Consider the following 15059-nt stretch of genomic DNA (forward strand, 5'->3'; position numbering starts at 1 on the left):
CATGACATAAGTATTTAATCACCTACCAACCAGTAAGAATTCTGGCTCTCACAGACCTGTTAGTTTTTCTTTAAGAAACCCTCCTGTTCTCCACTCATTACCTGTACTAACTGCACCTGTTTGAACTCGTTACCTGTATAAAAGACACCTGTCCAGACACTCAATCAAACAGACTCCAACCTCTCCACAATGGCCAAGACCAGACTCCAACCTCTCCACAAATAGCCCATCCCTGCACAAGGCTGGGATGGGCTACAGGACAATAGGCAAGCAGCTTGGTGAGAAGGCAACAACTGTTGGCGCAATTATTAGAAAATGGAAGAAGTTCAAGATGACGGTCAATCTCCCTCGGTCTGAGGCTCCATGCAAGATCTCACCTTGTGGGGCATCAATGATCCTGAGGAAGGTGAGGGATCAGCCCAGAACTACACGGCATGACCTGGTCAATGACCTGAAGAGAGCTGGGACCACAGTCTCAAAGAAAACCATTAGTAACACACTACGCTGTCATGGATTAAATTCCTGCAGCGCACACAAGGTCCTCCTGCTCAAGCCAGCGCATGTCCAGGCCCGTCTGAAGTTTTCCACTGGATGATCCAGAGGAGGAATGGGAGAAGGTCATGTGGTCTGATGAGACAAAAATAGAGCTTTTTGGTCTAAACTCCACTTGCCGTGTTTGGAGGAAGAAGAAGGATGAGTACAACCCCAAGAACACCATCCCAACCGTGAAGCATGGAGGTGGAAACATCATTCTTTGGGGATGCTTTTCTGCAAATGGGACAGGACGACTGCACCGTATTGAGGGGAGGATGGATGGGGCCCTGTATCGCGAGATCTTGGCCAACAACCTCCTTCCCTCAGTAAGAGCATTGAAGATGGGTCGTGGCTGGGTCTTCCAGCATGACAACGACCCCGAACACACAGCCAGGGCAACTTAGGAGTGGCTCCGTAAGAAGCATCTCAAGGTCCTGGAGTGGCCTAGCCATTCTCCAGACCTGAACCCAATAGAAAATCTTTGGAGGGAGCTGAAAGTCCATATTGCCCAGCTACAGCCCCGAAACCTGAAGGATCTGGAGAAGGTCTGCTGCAGTGTGTCCAAACCTGGTCAAGAACTACAGGAAAAATATGATCTCTGTAATTGCAAACAAAGGTTTCTGTACCAAATATTAAGTTCTGCTTTTCTGATGTATCAAATACTTATGTCATGCAATAAAATGCTAATTAATAACTTCAAAATCATACAGTTTGTTGTTTGTTGTTTTAGAATCCGTCACTCACAGTTGAAGAGTACCTATGATAAAAATTACAGACTTCTACATGGTACAAGTGGGAAACCTGCAAAATCAGCAGTGTATCAAATACTTGTTCTCCCCACTGTCGTAAGTCCATTCAAACGAGTTATTAAGTCGTTCAAACAAGATAGTAATTAGTATGTCTAATTAGGCCAAATTTATTATGCAGCAGCATTAGAAGGCCATGTAATGGTTGCTACAACCCAGATTCTTATCAACGAAAATGTTCACACTAAACAGAACAAACAAGTTGAACACTGGAGCCACCAAGAAGTCAGTTTTCAGTATTATGAAATAAATACAATTATTTAAAGATAAACATAGCAAAAAACAAAATTGGTAGTAGAAAAAATTAATTAAAACAAATGTGTTTGTACTAAGTATATATATGAGATACTAAGTTCCTTCAAATGAGATAAACATATTTTTTACTGTCTTGGTCTTCAGGGCTTCCGTAGTTGTAGACTATTCAGAGCAGTTTGATTGATTTTATTTTTCACTTCGACAGACTTTTGTGTGCCGATCAGTGGCAAAAATTCATAATTAAATCCATTTTAATTTAATGTTGTATCTTAAATTGTGGAAAGGTACTAGTGGGTGAATACTTTTGAAAGTTCACAGGGTGCATGGTTACTGAAGGGTGTTCTACATATAATTCATTTATTTATACATGCAAACCCAACAGTATCATACAAAGGTATTTGTATTTGGGGTGAACTAGTTGCTTCAGTCTTCTACTTACATAAAAATTTAAATCCTAGTAACGGGAGTCATTGCATCATTCAAATAATTTTTAATATCTGATCGTTTCTAGACATCCAAGGAGGCAGAATGAGATTTGGATTTATGACCTCACAAAACTAGTTATAAATGCTTTCAATTGGTGTATATCAGCATCTTAGCTGGTGTGTGTGACTTCTAAAGACAGTTGCACAGTAGCTAATTCAGGTGAATACTTACGCAACAAACCATAGCAATGGGGGTGAATCCTTAAGCAATGAATTATTTTCTGTTTAATATTAGTAAATTGTTTAGCTTGTTAGAACTTATTTCCGACATACTTCTTACATTGAAGCATCATCATCCAGACAGTTGTTTTGGTCAATGTAATAGTTCTTTAACTTATTTTTATTTTGTGCAAGAGCCATATAACACAGTTGCCAGACAAAACAAAAGATATACTTCAAAACAATCCCACAGTGAACTACACAAGCATGTTATGTCTTTGATGCTTATAAAGGCATTTAAATGCAAAAAACCTAGACTATTATGAACATTAGTGTGTATGAATCAAACTGTGTTTACTTCCTGCCTTGCCCTTGGAATTAATTTCAATATCTGCGTGCTGCTTGTCTCACTTAGTCATGTACACCTCCAAAATTCCAAGAAGCCAGGTTCTCAAGGCTAAACTGTTTTATCCCACTTTCTAGCTCAATCCAATTTAATTCATATTTTGGTATGTGTAGCAACACAGCCTGTGTGGACAAGCAAAAGATGACAGGCCTACCTCATTTTATCAGTGATGGTAACAACACTGAATGTATAAAAGCTAAAGTAGCTAATTCATTTTCCTTAAATGCAAATACAACTAGGGATGATTGCAGCAAAAAAATACATTGTGTTCTTTGGAAAATATTAGGACCTCATAGCAAGGTGATTTGCAGGTCCAATTATCGGAGGACATTTGGGTGAGCATATGAAACACAAAATATAAAGCCAATGCCTGTAATCGAACAGGGGAATTCCAGTTCAAGGTTTTTTTTATGAATATGGATAAGCATGCTGAAGGAGTGTGGACAAACAAGGACAGTTTTGGCAGTGTCCAAAAATCCAGTTAAGTTGGGCCAAAATTCTCAGCGATACACAGGACATCACAGGTGACAACATTCAGAAAGACCCATGCCACCTTTGTCTGGGTATTGATCCTGTGGATGCTCTCTGCCCCACTACATTTAAATTAATAGATGATCTATTCCAGCAGCAGCAAGGAAGTGTTTAACAAAGTGCTGGAAATGTAAGCATGGCCCTCCAAGGATATGTGGTTAGGATAATGGGGTGAAATGCTGACGTGGAGAGAATAACATCAATCTTGCAACATAGAAACAGAGGTACGACAGTGTTTGGTCAGAATTCATAAATTATCGCAAAAGCCTTACCTGATCATTTCTGAATATTCTTCTATTCTTGCTCTTTACTTTAGGTATAGTATTTCACATTTCTTCCCCTGATGTGACACCGACCATATCCATAGAATAGACAGCTGTTAAGGACTAGCAAGACTGCTGTTATTTATTATTGATTTTGCTATCTGGAAAAACATAACTTTTAACACCTAATCAAACTGAATTTGATTCTGAGATTTGAGGTCGAAACAACAGGTCTGAGAGTTTTCTTACAGCATCAGAAAAATTATTACATTTTACATGGCACGTTTCCTAGTGTACAACCTTACATCATACATTCACTTTATTTGGAGAGAACTTGTTGAAAAGTTTCTGTCGGATCTCGTTGGCCTGCAGACCATAGATAATAGGATTAACCCAAGGGGGGATGACATGAAACAAAATGGCTGCCAGTTTTCTGTGGTTGGACCATTCAGGGAAGCGATGAAGAAAGATGATGGTGAAACCAGCATAATTATATATACAGACAGGTGTGTGGAGCAGGTCTGCAGGGCCTTGCTACTCAGAACCCGGTTTTTGTTTTTCTTACACACTATAGCTATCCTAAGGTATGTGAATGTCAAACTCCCCATTGACGATCCCAGGAGTAAGATGGTAAAAGTGAGTCCATAGATATTGTTAATAACAGTGCTTTCACAGGAGAGTTTAAATATTGAGGGATTGTCACAGAAAGGGTGTAGAATTTCCGATCTGCAACGAGAAAGTCGGAAGGTGAGGCCCAGGAGAACCCCAACAAAGAGAAAAGCAGAACCCCATGCAAACACAATTAGTTTAACAATCATCCTGTTTGTCATTATCATAGTGTATTGCAAGGGCTTACAGATGGCCACATATCTGTCAAAGGACATTATCATCAATATTGTATGTGAGGTGGTACCAAACATGTGAACGCCAAATGCTTGGATAGCACATTCAATATAGTTTATGTAGCGTTCTGTGCTTGCCACGAATATGTCACTCAGCAAACGGGGGATGATAACAGTGGCTCCAAGTGCATCGTTGAGAGGTAGGTTGCAGAAGAGAATGTACATGGGATGGTGTAGGCTCCTCTCCATTGTGATCAGCACAATGAGGCTGATATTGGACACCATGGTGAAGATGTAGATGATGAGAAAAAGGATGAAGGCTGGGTAGGAGGACTGTTGTGTGACATTTAACCCCTCCAGGAACAACATGTTCCTTGGGTAGGAAAGATTTTCCATTTGTCAAGCAGAGAATCACAGGAACCTGATGAGTGGGGAAGACTGCAAGAGTGTTATTTTTATAATAAATACCAGTTAAATTATAATTTAAGAATGCTTTCTGTGGCCATAATTGTATTATGAACACAAGCCCATAGATCAAATAATAATTATAATTAGTTGATTTTGTTAAAAAAAGATCTCAGTATAAAAAACGAAATAGCACAAGCATTTACAGAAAACAGCATTGTAGGGGGAGTAGGCAAACATTTTTGGAAACATTTTAGAACATAGTAGCCTCAAAAATATACAGACCTATACTGGTGCATTATAGAAGGCCACTAACTTTCCAGAGAAAAAGCTAGTCTGTTACATAGCAATGTCTGCCAGTCATTGTCTTTAAGTATGTCTTGGTTTTCCTTTAAACCGGATTGAAGCAGAGTTGTCATGTGGGTGTTTGATAATTGTGTTTTTAGAATAATTATTTTGCTCTGCTGAGCAAATCAAAGTTCAAATCACTCTGTAAGGCTGTTTCAGGGAAACAATATTTTCTTCCATACTCCCTTCTGAATTTAATTCAAAAGTAAACTATTTTAAAAAAGTGAACTGACTATAAAAAAAATTATAATTCAATACATTTCAATACATTTGAAAATATCCTACTCTGACAGATATAAAAATCATCATCACAGCCTCATAACAAGGAATGTCCCTGACTTAAAGTGTTGATGAATAACACCTTACAGAGTTTCCTTACTTCGATTCCTGGGTTTTCTTTTACGCCTCAAGACTGAAAGAGCATCACAGTCTTTAATCTAAAACCCTGACGTGGTGACACGGCCAATCCTAGCTCACCAGTATTATCATAGATGCAATAATGGGAGCCATAATTAAAGTCAGTGGCCTCAGGTGAAATCAAACTCCAGGAAAAACAAGTGACGACTATCGGATAGTTACTCACATGGGCATTGTATGTACAATCTGTTTTGAATGTTTGATTTGAAAGCAGAATGGAAACCTGTATTGGGGATCTTTGAAATGTGTTCATTTGTAATAATAAAAAGAAAGTAACGATGGGTGAATGACATATAATAAATATATAGCATAATGTTGAAAAGTTTGGGGTCACTTAGACATTTTCTTTTTTTTTTTTGGTTAAAGAAAATCACTTTGTCCAAATAACATGAAATTGATCAGAAATACAGTGTAGACATTGATTACGTTGTGAATGACTATTGTAGCAGGAAATGGCAGATTTTGAATGCAATACGTAGGCAAACAGAGGCCAATTATCAGCCAAAATCTGTCCTGTGTTCCAATAGCATGTTGTGTTTGCTAAGTCACATTTTTTATTTTAAAAGGTTATGTGATCATTAGAAAACCCTTTTGCAATTACTGTATTTTAGCACACCGGAAAACTGTTGTGCTTATTAAAGAAGCAATGAAACTGGCCTTCAGTAGACCAGTGCAGTATCTGCAGCATCTGCAACGGTTGGTTCGATTACAGGCTCAAACTACCCAGAAAAAAATAACTTTCATCGGAAACGTCAGTGTATTCTTGTTCTGAGAAATGAAGCCTATTCCATGCAAGAAATTGCCAAGAAACTGAAGATCTTGTACAACGATGTGTACTAATCCCTTCACAGAACAGTGCAAACTGGCTCTAACCAGAATAGAAAGTGGAGTGGGAGGCCCCAGTGCACAACCGATCAAGAGGACAAATACATTAGAGTGTCTAGTTTGAGAAACAGACGCCTCACAGGTCCTCAACTTCATTAAATAGGACCCGCAAAACACCAGTCTCAATGTCAACAGTAAAGAGGCGACTCCCAGATGCTCAACATGAAAAATTACCTAAATACTTTATATTAAATAATTACTGTGCATTACATCATTATTATACAATGAGTGTAAAGTAAAGGACTGAACATTTTGCACTGGAGAACTCATTTGTGAACTATAAGAAATGCAAATATGACTCAATCAATCAAATGTATTTATAAAGCCCTTTTTACAAAAGCAGTTGTCACAAAGTGCTTTAAAGAGACACCCGGCCTTAAACCCCAAGGAGCAAACAACAGTAGTGTTGGATTTCAGTGGCTAGTGTTGAAGTCTAACACTTCCCCGAGTTGGTTTGTTGGAAAGGAGAGTAAAACACCAGGAGTCAGGTCAATTACCGTATCGTATATCCATTTATTACAGAAGCTTCTGGAGACAAGTGTCGCCGCACAATGTCTAAGGATCAACAGTCAAAACATCATTTTTATACTTCTACTCCGCCCAAAAAGATAGAGGCGTTAACTTACAAAGCAAGTGTGCCCTTGGCCCAATCCCAGTTCTATTCCTTATAGGATAACTTCAAGTACCCCCTTGCCCCCCTCGTGGTTTCTGTGTTTTCTGTCCGACTATGTGTGTGTGTCTCTGACCTGTGACCTGTTTCTCACAAAACAGACATACTAAATCTTTCTCTCCCCGGCAACCGCTTGAACAGGGTTTCCTATTCTCCTACTTGCTCCTTCAGTTTCAGCTCATATTACAAACAATTTATATTTTGTTTCATTGGTTACAACAGCTTACAACAGTTCACTAACTTATACAATCAATACATCTACATTGGTTACAACAGCTTACAACAATTCACTAACTCATACAATCAATACATTTACAATTCCCCCTTTTGATCTCTCCCCAGAGAGATCACCCCTATTCGCCAAGCTCCAGTTCTCCCAGGTCATGCTGCTCCAGTAGAGGCATCAGCATCCCTGGTGGCGGTCCTGGAGCCTTCTCAATGGCTGTAGAGATCACTCTCATGGCAAGCCCTCTTATGCATGGGATACAACAACACACACAAGTAACCATTATAGCACCAAATGTAGATAGCGATAAAAGAACAGACATTATCAAACCTCTCCACTGGCCGAACATCGAGGTCAGCCATTCCTCCAGCGGATTATCTATCCCAGAATGCTCGTATGCGACCCCTTGACATAGTCCAATTCAATCCCCCAAATTTCCTCAAACAGGTGTCCTCAGGTGGGGTCGCAAACCTCTTCGATGGGGGAATGAAGACCCAATGCCAACCTGGGAAACCTGTAACAACACACAACACACATCGTTATACCACCAATTCCCATATACCATTTCATTCTACTATCATCTCCCCAGACCTTTCTCTGTAACCCTGTCATCTTGGTACGAGTGGTAGCCACTCTGTGTCCTATACCCCCTTTTGTTACAGTATTCCTCAGTTCTTTCCCCTAAGAGTCTATTCCCCTGGCGCTGTCCTTTGTCTCCTTCTCTCGCTCGTAGTCCCGCCGTGTCCTGGGGTCCGCTCCTGGCACCGGTCCGGCTGGTGCTGGTCCTCCTTCCGTCCACACTGGGGAAAGCTCCTCCTTCCCGGTTTGGATGAGGTCCGTTAGCGACCTCCCTGGCTCCTGCGCTGGTGTACACTGGCTCCAATGGTACCATGTCTCTCCTTTGTCCCTCAGGCGGACCGCATGACTCGTTCTCTCCACCACCTGATGAGGACCCGTCCACCTTGGCTCAGACCACTTTCGCTTGATGACCTTCAGCAACACCCACTCCGCCTGGGGCAGGTTCTGGTCCAGCGGGGGTGCAGGTCCCTCCTTTCTCCGACTCTGTTGGTGAATTCTGAAACGAGAGCTCGCAATTCATCAAAATACACTCTGTGGTCTTTGGGCCACTTTTCCCCTTCCGGGACCGCAGGCCCCGCGGTTGGTCCTAGAAACTGTCTCCCCGTCAGCAGCTCATATGGGGTAAACCCAGTGGTCTGATTTAACGAGCATCGAATCATCATGAGTGCCAGTGGCAGTGCATCTACCCAGTTCAATTTAGTCTGTGCACATATCTTAGCCAACTTGTTTTTTAAGTTTTGGTTCATCCTTTCTACCTTTCCCTGGGACTGTGGATGGTACACAGTGCCAAAAGCATGTTTTAGGCCCAATAAGCTCTCTACCTTCTGTAAATCACTGTTCTTAAAGTGAGTCCCATTGTCTGACCTAATTTTCTCTGGGAAGCCGTGTCTGGGAATGTACTGGTTCACTAAACACTTGATCACTGTCTGACTGTACTCCCTTCTAGCTGGCCAGGCTTCTAGTCACCCTGTGAACATGTCCACACACACTAACATGTAGCGGCACCCCCGTACAGTTTCCCCCATGTCCGTGTAATCTATCACTATCTCTTGTCCAGGCCTCGTCGTCATGGGGAATGCCCCCATCTCAGGTTTGATCGTCGGTTTTGGATTGTGGTGAGTGCAGATGGTGCATGTCCTAGTGTAGTTACGTACCATGTCTACCATAAACGGGTGCCACCAATGGCACAAGTTCCTTAACATCTGTGCTGGCCCTACATGGCCCAACCCATGGGCTTCAGCAAATTTATCTCCCCGCATGGCTGGTGGAAGTATTACTCTACCGTCTGGCCCTCTCCAGAGCCCGCTCGTCTCTGTTGCTCGTCTCTGTTGCCAAATTGTTTTCTCTTGTGGGGAAGCTCTGTGAGCCCTGAATAGTTTGGGATGTAATTGCGGCTGTACCCCGTGAGCCCCAGGAATGATAGCATTTCCTGAACAGTAGTGGGTTTAGGATGGTGGAGGATGGTTGTGCGGTGAGCTGGGGAAAGCCCCGCTCCTTTCTGCGAGATTACTCTGCCCAGAAAGGAGACCTGCGTGCTTACCAGCTGTAGCTTTTCTTTTGATACCTTCAACCCTTTCTCTGCCAGTCTGGTGAGGACCGTCATTGTAGTTTGGATGCAGGCGGCCACCGTCGGAGCCGCAATCAGCAGGTCGTGTATCGCCATTGTCGACCCCTATGTGTGAAAGAAAAAATATCACGAAGTTCCTCTGCTAGTGGAAGACAGAAAAAAGTGTTAGCCAGGTCAATGCAGGTGAACCATTTTTAGGTCTTACAGCTGTGTGAGTACCATACGTTTGGCGCCTGAGGGAGTGTCCAATCAGTGCATTAGACTGCCCTTTTAACCATGGGCCCCAGGTCTTTTGCTTGGTGTTTAGGATGCAGGGCCAGTGCCACATACGGGACGGACTCCTCCGCCATCATGTACCACTGATCCTGCTCCTCTGTCAACTGTACATCTGCCGCTACCCCTTCAGGGCCTACATATATGAATTTAGACCCGACCTGCCACGTGTCCCCACATACTACATCCCCAAACCCCTCTCTATACACCTCATCGCCCTGCCGATCATAAAATAGGGTTACATGTGGGGGGTCTGGCGGAGGAAAGTACGGCTCGAGGAGGGAGATCCACGGCCTCCATTTGAAGTACTGGGACAAAATACCCTGTTTGTCCGGCTTTTCCGGTATCAATAGTCCCCAGTATATCTCTGCTATTTCACCCTTCACCGGTTGTACCAGGTACTGCCCTTTGCGTGTGGTTTCAGGTCCGCACACCGCCGATGTCCCGTCTGGTAACGTGACAGTTAGTCCATCTGGAGAACACAATATATTAGCCCCCAGTTTTATCAACAAGTCTCTCCCCAATAAGTTCACTGGTGTGTTTGTCGACACCACATACGGATGGCTGAGGGCCTGTTTACCCAGTATCGTTTTAAGAGGAAATGTCACTGGCAAAGTCTGTCCCACTCCTTCAAACCCCACAACTTCCACTGTCTTGGAGGATAGTAGTCCTGTGACGGGAGGGGCGGTGATGGTGGAAAACGTGGCACCTGTGTCAACCAGAAAGGGGAAGTCCTTCCCGTCGACATTCAGGGACAGCATAGGGTCTGCCTTTCCCCCGCTGTCCCCTCCCCTCCCTGTAGACCGTCATTCCTGGTCCCACCCTCCCTCATAAGAGAGTGGGTATTGTCCAGGTACACTTGGTGGTGGGACGGCGTGTGGGTTGGGAACTGGAGCTGCCCCTTCGTTTGGGTATCCTCTGCCCCTTGCAGTGTTCTGTGGGCAGTCTCTGGACCAGTGGTTCGGGTCACCACACGTAAAGCAGACTCCGTATGGGACTTGGGCTCCTGGAGCCCCTCTGTGATTCACTACCCGGCAAGTCAGGATTTGCCATCATTGCCTCTTTTATTTTCTCTGGAAGTCCCTCTAAGACCACCCTTCTAAACCACTCCTGCTGCAGACCCCCCTTCCCCGGGTGGTGCCCTGTGTGTTTGGCCCCTGTGTCTTTACATGCTTCTAGATACTGTCTAGGGTGTTGCTCTTTTTCCCAAGGTAACTTGGGCATCGGGGCCCCAGCGGGCAAGGGAAATCGTTCCCTCAGGGCTGTGGCTATGCGCCCGACCACCTGACTGAAAGGAGTGGTGGGCAGACATCAGTCATAGCCTGGGCAGACATGGCTCGGGCGGCTACTGCCCTCCAGTCCCCCAGTGCCAACATTTGACCAGCTGTGAGTTTATCAAATTGTGACAACCATAGTCCACCTCCCTCTCCCATCGGGGGTAATTTATCTACCAGTGCCTGTACGTCTCCCAGCCCCAATGGTTTATATCGCGGTTCGCCGCCTCCCACTCTAAAGAGAGGCAGCTGAAACCCAGCACAACTAGCTTCCCCTGCTTGTGACCGCGTATACATTTTATTTTGAGTCTTTTGAATTGATTCTACTGCGTCATGGTGTAGTTTATGTTCTGGTGGGGGCGTACGCGGCAGAGGGTATACGTCTGCGTCTCCCTTACTCCCATCTCCGCTAATGTCTGCGTCAGGGTCTTCGTCTGAGTCAGTCCATCTCCCTACTGCTTGCCCCGTGAGTACCACCCGTCCTTTATGTGAGTTTTTGTCCTTTTCACTGTGTCACTATCGTCCGACCCCAACCTTGAGTCCTCACCTAACCTGCCTTTAGTACGGCCTGATCTTTTCTTTCTGGCCCCTGTAATCTCATCCTGTCTATTATCTCCTAGTCGCCTCCTCTCCTCGTATCTCCCGTACTCTCTCACTGCCCTTGCCTTGAACGGTTTCACCTCCTCCTCAGCATCTGTCTCACTCTCTGACTCCACCTTCCTACTCAACTTTCTCTTATCTTGCTTTCCTGTGAATTGAGTTATGGGCCTGCTGTTCTGTGTGTCTAAAGACAATATCCCCTTCTCTAAACGTAACACTGGATATAATGGTGCCCGGTCTGTACCGAGTACAAGGTCATCTTCATATGCTGGGGGTTCTATCTCTCCTCCCTTTTTCTCCTCCTTAATTTTCCCATGTCCAGTCAAGTGGCTCCTGGCTGTTACAGTCATGGATGTAGGAGCCTCTTTGTTCTGAATGCGTCTCTCCATTCCTCCACCCTCTCCTTGACTGTGGTGCAGCTGGAACCATCAGTGTCCAATATTCTTATTCTGGACCCAAGGCAGTCTCTCAAAGGTCTGGGCTTGGTTTGGCCTTAGAATGATCTGGGCCATCTGTGTGAGGTACCCCTTTATTGGACAAGGTGTATCAGGGTTGCAGGATTCAGGACTCCTACTCTGTGAGAAACAAAGATGGAATCTTGCACAACACAAAGTTAAAACCTTGACTGGAGAGTTTAGCATTAACTTACTGAATTTAAAGTTATGTGTTAATCAACAATTTTAAACCCCAATCTAATGGCTATCTCTTATAAATGTCCTAAATTGGGAATTACTATTTTACCAATGTTTCATAAATGTTGCACTCATTTTCTTTACATTTAACACTGGCCAGTTGATTCTAATTTGACATGTCTTTGTCGTGTTTCATAATTTAGATGAGCTCAATTTTCATACAATTTCGTGTACACAGAATTCTCCAATTGGAATGGGAAAGCAATTGCCATTTTAATATTACAATATAGAACCTGATTTTGCTCTATTTTAATCTATTTTAATATTGGGAATCTACTTCCCTGAATTTCATTTGGTATGTCTGTCATCTTTTGCACCTCTCTCCTAGAGTGTCTCTGTGTTCTGGATTGGGATGCTTAGAGTTACTCCCTACTTTCTGGGACGGCAGCCAAAAGCCGTCTTATCTATTTGACTCCTCTCACTATCCTTTAACTGGACTCATTCAAACTTAACCAACAGACCACCTTTACAATATTTTCAAACAATTGAATGAAACCACTTTAAAGAAAACTATGTTTACACAAATAATTACCCAAAACTTGACCAAAACCTTTGTCCACTGTTGAATACTTTCTCGTGGCACATCTCCCACTAAATCTTTGTCTATCTGGCTATTTTCTTCATTAACCCTTCTTCCAATCTATCCAGACGTCCCTTTTCTAGAACTCGAGCAAATATCACTATCATCTACTGTCAATGTATCCACTATGCGCATCACTCCCAAGGAGTCTCCTTTCACACACTTCCTTATAAACAGACAGGAATTCTCTTAAAACACAATTTACTCTACTCCTCACTTCTCCTTGACAACAAACAATTCAACACTTCTCTCAACAGTTCTCTCTCAAACTCCCCGTCCATTTCAACCTGACTTATGTTACTGTGAGTCCCAGACTCAGAATGATTAACAAATGATTGACGGGTCCCTGACCCAACACTTTTTGGGACTTAAACCCAGTTTTCTTATAAAAAATTTGGGGAGTTCCAAACTCCCTGGGCCTCTAACCCAGCTGAACGGGTCCCTGACCCAACACTTTTTGGGACTTAAACCCAGTTCTCTAATAAAAAATTCGGGGAGTTCCAAACTCCCTGGGCCTCTAACCCAGCTGAACCTTTACACACAATAAGTATTTCGAGGTGCCCCTAAGTCCTCGGGCCTCTAACCCGACTGGTTGCCAAGACTCTCCACCGTCCCCGTCGGGAAGTGGCGTAGGGTAGTCAACCCTAGAACGATTAACAGGCCTCTAACCCGACTTACAGTGAGCCTCTAACTCACACACCGGTAACGGGCCTCTAACCTGACTTACAGTGAGACTCTATCTCACACACCGGTAACGGGCCTCTAACCCGACTTACAGTGAGACTCTAACTCACACACCGGTAACGGGCCTCTAACCCGACTTACAGTGAGACTCTATCTCACACACCGGTAACGGGCCTCTAACCCGACTTACAGTGAGACTCTAACTCACACACCGGTAACGGGCCTCTAACCCGACTTACAGTGAGACTCTAACTCACACACCGGTAACGGGCCTCTAACCCGACTTACAGTGAGACTCTAACTCACACACCGGTAACGGGCCTCTAACCCGACTTACAGTGAGACTCTAACTCACACACCGGTAACGGGCCTCTAACCCGACTTACAGTGAGACTCTAACTCACAGACCGTTCCTCTGACCTCCTGAATTTAAACCAGTCCCACTACGTTTTTCACAGGTCCACAATTTAGTTCACAGCCAATATGCAGATTTAGATATAACAGGCTCTGCTTACCTTTATCATGAGCCGGCTCGGAACCTGTGAATCTCGCGTAGGTTGTCTGGACCAGATCGAATTCCTTCTCCTTTTTCCAATCCCGGACCGAGCCCCCAAAATTGTTGAAGTCTAACACTTCCCCGAGTTGGTTTGTTGGAAAGGAGAATAAAACACCAGGAGTCAGGTCAGTTACCGTATCGTATATCCATTTATTACAGAAGCTTCTGGAGACAAGTGTCGCCGCACAATGTCTAAGGATCAACAGTCAAAACATCATTTTTATACTTCTACTCCGCCCAAAAAGATAGAGGCGTTAACTTACAAAGCAAGTGTGCCCTTGGCCCAATCCCAGTTCTATTCCTTATAGGATAACTGCAAGTACCCCCTTGCCCCCCCCTCGTGGTTTCTGTGTTGTCTGTCCGACTATGTGTGTGTGTCTCTGACCTGTGACCTGTTTTTCACAAAACAGACATACTAAATCTTTCTCTCCCCGGCAACCGCTTGAACAGGGTTTCCTATTCTCCTACTTGCTCCTTCAGTTTCAGCTCATATTACAAACAATTTATATTTTGTTTCATTGGTTACAACAGCTTACAACAGTTCACTAACTTATACAATCAATACATCTACATTGGTTACAACAGCTTACAACAGTTCACTAACTCATACAGTCAATACATCTACACTAGGAAAAAGTCCCTAAGAAGGCCGAATTTTAGGAAGAGACCTAGAGAGGACCCAGGCTCAGAGGGGTGACCAGTCCTCTTCTGGCTGTGCCGGGTGAGATATTAAGAGTCCAATTGGAATAATTTATAAATGTCTCTGGGCTAAATCCAGTGTCTATTTGATTTTAGACTAGGTCAAAAGTATGACCAGGTGGACGAGGACAGGGACAGCAACGGGGCCCCCAGACCAGGTACTCCACAGGTGTAGACCAGGACCTCATCTCTTCCTAAAATGTAAATCTATAGGAGACTGAGAAAAGTTAGAAAGTGCATTCCTCATATCCCCCAGCACAATAATATAGCAGCGTAACACCTTGGAACTGAGGCAGGGGGGTCCGGTGACACTGTGGCCCTAC

The 15059-nt window shown here is 43.8% G+C and overlaps 1 pseudogene; it reads right to left on the reverse strand.

Annotated features, from left to right (window-relative positions):
* Positions 1-3745: 3745 nt before the first annotated feature.
* On the reverse strand, positions 3746-4677 carry LOC114839454 (annotated as a pseudogene).
* Between the last annotated feature and the right edge of the window lie 10382 nt (positions 4678-15059).

Source organism: Esox lucius, chromosome 7, assembly GCF_011004845.1.
Source record: "Esox lucius isolate fEsoLuc1 chromosome 7, fEsoLuc1.pri, whole genome shotgun sequence".
In the NCBI taxonomy this organism is placed as follows: domain Eukaryota; kingdom Metazoa; phylum Chordata; class Actinopteri; order Esociformes; family Esocidae; genus Esox; species Esox lucius.